We start from the raw sequence: 8222 nt of genomic DNA on the forward strand, positions 1-8222 counted from the left end.
GGGAGCAGCACCAGTGTCACCAGGCCGGTCCCCTGTGGTGTCACTGTCCCCTCCCAGCCCCCCCAGACACGTCACCCCCTCCCCACCCTCCAGCAGGCCCCCCTGACCCCGGGGTGTGCAGGACCAGATGGCTGCTAATGAGCCTGGTCCGGGCTCCACATCTCCAGGCTGATCCATCCCCTCCCCAGCACAGCCTCCCCCAGCCCCCCAGCACCAACCCAACCAGCGTTTCTGTGCTTTCTGACTGGAAAAAAATGGCTCCAGGGGGGAATGACAGGCTGAAAATGTTCCCTTCCCCGGCTTTTCAGGCCCTGCTGGCAGCTGTGGGCTTTTCCTGGAAAAACAGAAATCCCAAAAGCTGGCAGTCCCGGGCTCCTGGAAGCCGAACAAAGACAACGGGCTTTTAACCCAAAAGCAATAAACCCGGAGTGATTTTTGTGGCTGACAAAGCCACAACTCCGCTCTCATCTCCAAGAGAAACATCTGCATCTTGCTGACGTTCTGAGGAGAGAAATGTCCCCGTGGGGTCGAGCCCAGGATCCCGGTGGGATGGGGCTGGAACTGCACGTGGGGACGGGGATTGGGGCGGGAATGGGGATGGGGAGGAAGGTCCAACCCTGACTGGTCACAGCAACCCCCCAGTGCCAACACCAGCCAGGGAAAAGCCACGTGGGGGGTGGGAGGGGTCTGCCTGCAAACCAGGGAATGTCACCTGGGCTGGGGACACCACGAGCACCCCCAGGCAGGTGGCTCAGCCCCTTCCCTCACAGCTGGGGCAGCAGATGGACCCTGGAGGTGGAATCCACAAGGAAGAGCCCCAGGCTCTCCTGGTGGCCCTCCAGGGGCTCGTCCAGGGGCAGGACTGGTGCCCAACCAGCGCTCCTGGGGTTTGATGAGAACCTTAATGATCCCATCATTAGGCTGAGGGGGTTTAGGGGGGCCCAGCCCCCTCTGCAGACACCCTGTGCCCACCCCTGCTCCCGGCACCTGAGCAGCATCTGCTTGGTGTGGGGACACCGAGCAGGATCCCACGGGATCCCACAGGATCCCAAGGCAGAGCCAGCCCTGACTGGGGGCACAGGATCCCAGGGCAGAGCTGGGGGGGCTCCCTGTGCCCCTCATCCCTCCCTTCCCCCTCGCAGGCAGCTGCGCTGGGAGCACACGGACATCTGGGAGGACATCAAACATCCGAGGGCGAGGAAGCAAAGCCCTGGAGGGGCACATTCCCGGCGGTGGGAGCGGGATGGAGGTTATGCCTATCAGGGAGACAATTCACTCCCATTTATAATCCAGTGGAGGGAGGAGCGGCCCTGAGAGGGATAAAGCACCAGCCTTCACCTCTGGGGCTGGGGGTCCATCCATCCATCCGGCTGCTCCCACCCAGCAGGGTGAGCCATGGCATTCCCAGCCGCTGGAATGGCCCAGAGCAGGGTGAGCCACGGCATTCCCAGCTGCTGGAATGGCCCTACCTTGGGGACACGGAGCTAGCTGCTCCTGGTTGTCCCCAGCCACGCTGTCAGCGGGGGGACAAAGCTCCCTGCATGCACTGGATCCTGGGACATCCCCTGGCAGCAGGGATGCTCCAGGTCCTTGTCCCACAGAGCTCGTGGCATGGGGGGAGAGGTTCCCAGGGCTCCCAGTGGCCCCAGCACCCCCAGAGCAGGTGGAATCCACTCCCCTGCCACCTCCAGAAGAAACTCTCTGGTCTCTGTTCTCCTCTTCCCCTCCAAAACAGGAGGGAAATGGGGCATTTCGGGACCTCCCAGGCAATCCCAGGGATTGTGCTCCTGGGTTTCCAGAGGGTTGGAGCTGGATCCCCCCACCAGGAGCTGTCACCAGCACTTTTCAGGAGTGGGGTAGGAAGGGCCCAGAGCTCATCCCTGTCTCCCACGATCCAGCCCCGCTTCCAACCTGTTGCCTTTCAGCAGGAGGAGTTTCTTCCTCTTCCAGCTGATACATCTCCTATTAATAGCAAAGTCCAGCCTGGTCCAAGCTCTCTGCTCTCCAGAGCAGGCAGGATGTGAGGCTGGACGATGCCAAAGGCTCTTCCATCATTTTCTACGTATTTCCACCCTCGGGAGGAAATCCTGCCCTGGGAAGGTGGGTTGGGTTTGGGACGGGAAAGCCCCGACTCGGGGCAGCCAAAGGAGGGAGCTCCTGGAGGCACCACCTGGAGCTGACTCCTGGATGGGGACAATGGAGGGGACACGGGGGGGTCCCACCAGGGTGGGGTTGGGGGGGATGTCAGAGCCCTGACTGCAGCGAGGTGTCAGAGCCACGCTCTGAGATCCATGAAGTGTGAGAGCCACGCTCTGAGATCCACGGGAGGTGCTGAACCTGCCCCAGCACCTGCATAGTGCAGGGATGATCAAGGTGGGACCTTCCCTAAAGTCACCAGCCCCCCCATGACCCCATGGTGTCCCCACACACTGCAGACCCCTCACCTTGATGGCAGGGCCAAGGCCCTCCTGACACCCAGAGCCCCCCTGGCCCCGGAGCTCACCCACGCTCAGACTTTCCAGATTACTCAGCCTGTGCTGCTCCAGCGCCCACCACCCTCCCCAGGGCCGGGTTTTTGGGGTGCTGGGCCCCCCTGGGGGACGCTGGAGGTCACGCCAGGCTCTGCCCGGTGCCAGCACTGCCTCCTATGCAAATCTTGGCTTCCTCCCTGGCACCTGCCCAGCTGCACTGGCAGCGCTGGGGTGGCACAGCCTACCTGGGGTCAGCAGGGGAAGGAGGGGTTGGAGCCCCACAGACGCCCTGGAAAGCTGAGCAATGGGAAACACGGCACAGCCTCGGCGCTCCCCGCCACACCAGCACCCACGGGAAGCATCCTGCCTGCTCACAGGAGCTGGGACGAGCTGGGAAGCAGCAGCACTGTCCTCCCTGCTGGCCCTGCCCCGTGTCCCACATCCCAGTGCTCCAGGTCAGCCCCAGGGGATGGATCCCACTGCTGTGGCAGCAGCTGTATCCGTGCCACGTGCTCCTAAGTGTTCCCTGTTGCCATGGGGCTCTCCCTGACCCAGATCCTGAGCAGGATCCACAGAGGACACGGATCCTCCCGGAGTGCCCCGAGGACGTGCAGCAGCGGGGAAGCACCCCCAGCCCACAGCACCCTGACGGGGTGCAGGGGCCCCACAACGCTCAGCAGACCCAGCCCAGTCTGCAGTGGGAACCACCTCCCTGGGCTGCTCATCCTGCAGGATTCCCCTGCTCTGGGAGAGCCACAGCCCAAGGACACCCACGGACACAGGCCGGACACACACACGGACACCCCTCACTCGGGATGGGGCTGGGGGTGCTTGGGATGGGGCTGGGGGTGCTGCTGCTGCTACCACAGCCCTGCTGGTCCCTCCTTGTGGGGACTCCCAGCCTTTGCAGCCCCCCTGGCCTCGCTCCCCCCTCCCCAGCCCACAGCCCGGGGCATCCCTGAGCTCCCACATCCCGGTGCATCCCGGCACAGGGAGCACCCGCTCCCACTGCAGCACCCCCGGAGCAGAGGCTGCAGGGCTGCGAGGGCAGTTCCTCAGCTCCTCCGGCTGGATCCTCTGCCCGACCTCGCCGTGGAATCTGGGAGGCGCGGAGGTGGGGCAGCGCCTCGCCGGGGCGGTTATCCCGGGAGAGCCGGGCGCCAGGCAGGTTTCCTCACCCCGCAGCTCCCTGTTATCCCGTCCCTCCCGCTCTGGGAGGGAAGGATTGATTTTCCTGGTCACGCTGGTGCTCGCTCAGCCCGACCCAGATCCCGGGAACAATCCCATCCCTGCTCGGCCTCACACACACGAACAGCTGCGGGCAGCCGGCAGGAACAGCTCCCACATCTCCGGAGTTTGCTCCTCGTGAGCGTTCCTGCGGTCCCGGATCCAGAGGGATGTTCTGCGGGAGCAGAGGGAGCACCCCAACATCCCCCCAGCACCCTCACGAGTGCCTCCTGCCCCCAGCACCGAGGTTTGGTGGGATGAGCTGACTCTGCCTGGCCGCACACGAGGGTTGGCTTGTCCCTGTCCTTGTCCCTGTCCCTGTCCCTATCCTCTGATCCAGCGGGTGGCATCCCTGCCCATGGCAGGAGGTGTTGGAACGACACGATCTTTAAGGTCCCTCACGACCCAAACCATTCCAGAATTCCATGACCCCCATTCCTTCCCCATCCCTATCTCCATGCCTTTTCCATGTCCGTCCCCATCCTTGTGCCGGGGGGAGGCTCTGCCACGCCGGGAGGGAACGAGACCCCCACCCTCCCTCTCCCCTTTGCCGATGACCAACTTTGCGATTTCTCGGGGACCATTTAATTGTTCCCTTCATACAAACACCCCAACTTTCCTCTCCCTGCGGCCCGAGGGAGCATTCCAAGATCCCCGAGTCCGCACCGTGCCCGGGGGGAAGGGAGGCAGCCTCGGGTGTCCCCCCCCATCACCGCCTCGGGGCTTTTGGGGTTCCCAACGCTGGAGCAGCACAAGGATGAGCCGGAGATTTTGGGAAGCGCCGGGAACGCCTCGCAGCAGCGAGCGGGACCCGCATCTCCTCCGGGAGGGGAAATTATTAATATAGATAAACGCATACATGAAAAATTCTCTTTTTTTTTTTTTTTTTTTAAGGAGACGAGCCGAGCCTCTCCCGGGGCCGGAGCCCCCCCCCCCCCCCCCGCCCCCCGGTCCCCCCCCACCCCCCTGCGGCCCTACCTGCTCCGAGCGGCTGCGGCGGCGGCGCCGGGCGGGGGCCGGGGGATGCGGGAGGAGCCGGAGGGATGCGGGAGGAGCCGGAGGGATGCGGGAGGAGCCGTGGGGAGATGCGGGAGGAGCCGTGGGGAGGCGGGAGCACCGCGGCGGCGGAGGCGGCGGACAATGGCGGGCGCAGCGCGGGGCGGTGCGGGGCCATCTCCCGGCCGCTCCCCGCATTGCACAGCGCCAAGGGCAGAGCCCCCCGCTTGTCCCCCGGGATGCCGCCCCAGCACCGCCGCCCCGGTGTCCCTCGGTGTCCCCCTGCATGGCTCTGGGATGCTCTGGTTCTCCCCGCGGAGCCCCCCAAATGATACCCCCGTATCCCCCCCACCTCGCCCCCCGGTTTCCCCCGCATAGCTCCGGGATGCTCCCAGCCTCCCCTGACGGAGCTCTGGGAGTTCTGCCCCTTCATCTGATTCAAAGAAACCTTTGAACAATCTGAAAAAGCGCTTTTATTACGGCCGGGGAATGCAAAGGGGCAGGTGTTTTCCCCAGTGCACTCCACTGAGCAAAGGAACACCATACCTTTCTATACAGTTTGAAAGTAGCAAGTTTAAAATTATCTATACACACACTCTTTTTGCAGTCTGCCTTATCTAAATAGACACTTAGTTTTACCTCCTATTCTTACCATTATAGAGTAGTTACATAAAGTTTTATAATTTCAAACAGTTTCAGGTTCCCCACCCCTCTCTACGTGCTAAAAAGCCTTCCCTAATCCCTAAAATATTCTGTCTTATTAGCCCACAGTTTGGGCAGAAACTTTTAAGGAGTTTTACATTTTGCAAAGTCACACTTACATAGCTAAATTAACACAGCTAAATTTTATTTCATTTTCTATTTCACATCCCTCGTTTTCCCCCCCTGCATTTTCCCCGGGACTCTTCCAGCTCCACCCACGGAGCCCCGGGGACGCTCCCCCCGCGTGTCCCCACCCCACATCACCCCCACGTCCCACATCATCCCCACCGTGGGACGGTGGGTGGGCGATGAACCCCCTCCTGCTGCTTTGCCCTGGCCCCTTCCACCTCCCCCAACCCCGGGGGCACCCCATCAGCACCCACCTCCCCACAGGGGTGCCACCCCTCCTTTGGGGAGCTGCAGGGGGGTGCTGGGACACCCCACAGCACCCACTGGGACCGGGGGGCTCGTGCTGGTCCCCAAAGCCCCCCAGGGTCGGTGGGGACACACTCCTGCCACAGCATCCAGACCTCCGGGCTTGGGGGGTCTCAGGGGCAGGAGGACCCCCAGTGTGGGCAGCAGATGTGCCAGAGCCACGGCAGCCCTGGCTGGGATCTGTTTTCCCTGGCTCTGGCAGACAGGGATAACGGTCACCTCCGGAATTCCAGTGCTGCTGGAGAGCCATGAGCTGCGCTGGGAGGGCTGTGGGTCACAGCTGTGGTTTGGGTTTAGTGGCCACAGAGATTATCCCTGTATTATATATCCCTGGGTATTATCCCAGCCTCCCTGAAGGCTCCCCAGGAGATGGGAGGTTTTGCAGGATTCATCACACCATGTGAGGGGACGCTGGGATTTTGGGGTCCCTCAGTGTGACCCCATTTCCCACCAGGCCTTAAGAGAAAAGTGGCCTCAGCCAGCCTTGTGTCCGACTGAAAAATCCCACTGTACCCACTTCTGATGGGAATTGTCACCTGCAGTGTCAGGATGAGCTGTGGCTCGGCTGGAGAAATCCCAAAAACCAAACCTCCCCAGCACCCCGTGTCCTGGGACAACAGCTCATCCCCTGACCTGGGAGTATTCCCTGTCCTTCTCTTCCCACTAGGCCTGACCCCCTTTGAGCCCTCCCAGCTTTCCCCCCCAGCACACCCCACTTTGCTGCGGGGTGAGGGGCCAGGGTGACTCCCCAAGGCTGTCAGTGAGGTCCCCCCTCTTCCTACACATCCCACGGGCAGAACGAGGGGCAGGGTGAGCCTGTTCTTTGTGTCCAAGCTGTACCATAACCATGGCAAGTGTCCCTGGGGCTGGGGGGAGTGGGCAGGAGAGAGGGGACAGGCAGGGTGTGCAGGCAGGGGGGTGCAGGCAGGAGGTGCAGGAGGGGGGGTAGAGAAGGGTGTTGCAGCCTGTGGGGTGTAGACAGGGTGGTCCAGGCAGATGGGGTTCAGGTGAGGAGAGCAGGAAGGAGGGTGCAGGCAGAGAGTGCAGGCAGGGGTTAAAACAGAGGGGGTTCAGGCAGAGGGGTACAGGCAGAAGGGCACGGGGGGGATTAGGCAGAAGTACAGGCAGCAGCTCAGCCCACGGACAGCGGGATAAACCGGCAGCGCAAACCAGAGCACAGAGCCCGGATAGCTCAGTCGGTAGAGCATCAGACTTTTAATCTGAGGGTCCAGGGTTCAAGTCCCTGTTCGGGCGCCCGATTTTTTTTTTTTCCTCCTCCGAATTATTTTTTCCCCCCCTAAAGCCTTTTTTACAGCCGCAGAACCGCCGGCGCTTCCCCGCCGAGGCTCCCGGTGCCCCGGGAGAATCAGGGCAGGGAGCAAAAAAAAAAAAAAAAAAAAAATAACCAACGTAGACGGGAAAAACTGAAACCGCCCGAACAGGGACTTGAACCCTGGACCCTCAGATTAAAAGTCTGATGCTCTACCGACTGAGCTATCCGGGCTCTGGTTTGTGACTCAGCAACAGCGCTTATCAGGGAAACACAGGGACAGCCCTGTCTGTGTACAGGGCAGGGACAGCCCCACGGCGTGGGATCCGTTCCCAGTGTCTCCCCCAGACCCAGAACAACCCCCCCCGCACTTTGTTCTTTACACGCAGCAGTTCAGGCACTTCCCAAGCACAGAGTTAATTGGGGCTGTTTCTGAATTTCCACCCAGGTTACACGACCCCAGCTCCCTTATCAGGGGAAGGGGAGGCGCAGGGACAGGGGCTTCTTGACCCCTAGGTGGGATTTTTAGGGTTGTCACAGAATGGTTGGGGTTGGAAAGGAGCTCTGGAAATCGATTCCAACCCCCCTGCCGAGACAGGGTCACCTGGAGCAGGTGACACAGGGACGTGTCCAGGTGGGGTTTACAATGAAGTTTATTGGGTGTTATAATGTCCAGGTGGGGTTTATAATGTCCAGGTGGGGTTTATTGTGTCCAGGTGGGTTTTATTGTGTCCAGGTGGGGTTTATAATGCCCGGGGGGGAGGTTTATAACAAAGACAGTTGAGCTCTAGGGTACAGGAACTTCGAGTATTTTGCCAAGTCAGTTATGTCTGCACAGACGCACATCGACATTTTGATTTACTGCATCCCTAAGGCTTGTTAATTCCAGGATGTCCTTGAGCCAGGGATGGAACTGCTGCCTGTGCCACTGAGGCTTGAAAGTACACATAGGTCTTACATCAAAGAACACCTTGACTTGAGACAATCTTGATTTTTTTTATTTATGTTTAATAGTATTTATAATTTCTAATTTACTTATGCATTATGTATAATATATATTATATATTACACATCATAATATATATTATGCATCAGAATATATATTATATATTACAAATAAT

At 60.4% G+C, this 8222-nt stretch overlaps 2 non-coding genes across 2 annotated transcripts; one reads left to right on the forward strand and one right to left on the reverse strand.

Moving 5' to 3' along the window:
• Positions 1-7012: 7012 nt before the first annotated feature.
• Positions 7013-7085, forward strand: TRNAK-UUU. The gene has a single exon. It is a non-coding gene; the product is annotated as a tRNA-Lys (tRNA).
• Positions 7086-7262: 177 nt separating this feature from the next.
• Positions 7263-7335, reverse strand: TRNAK-UUU. The gene has a single exon. It is a non-coding gene; the product is annotated as a tRNA-Lys (tRNA).
• Positions 7336-8222: the final 887 nt, after the last annotated feature.

The sequence above is a fragment of the Chiroxiphia lanceolata genome, chromosome 25, assembly GCF_009829145.1.
Source record: "Chiroxiphia lanceolata isolate bChiLan1 chromosome 25, bChiLan1.pri, whole genome shotgun sequence".
Lineage (NCBI taxonomy): Eukaryota > Metazoa > Chordata > Aves > Passeriformes > Pipridae > Chiroxiphia > Chiroxiphia lanceolata.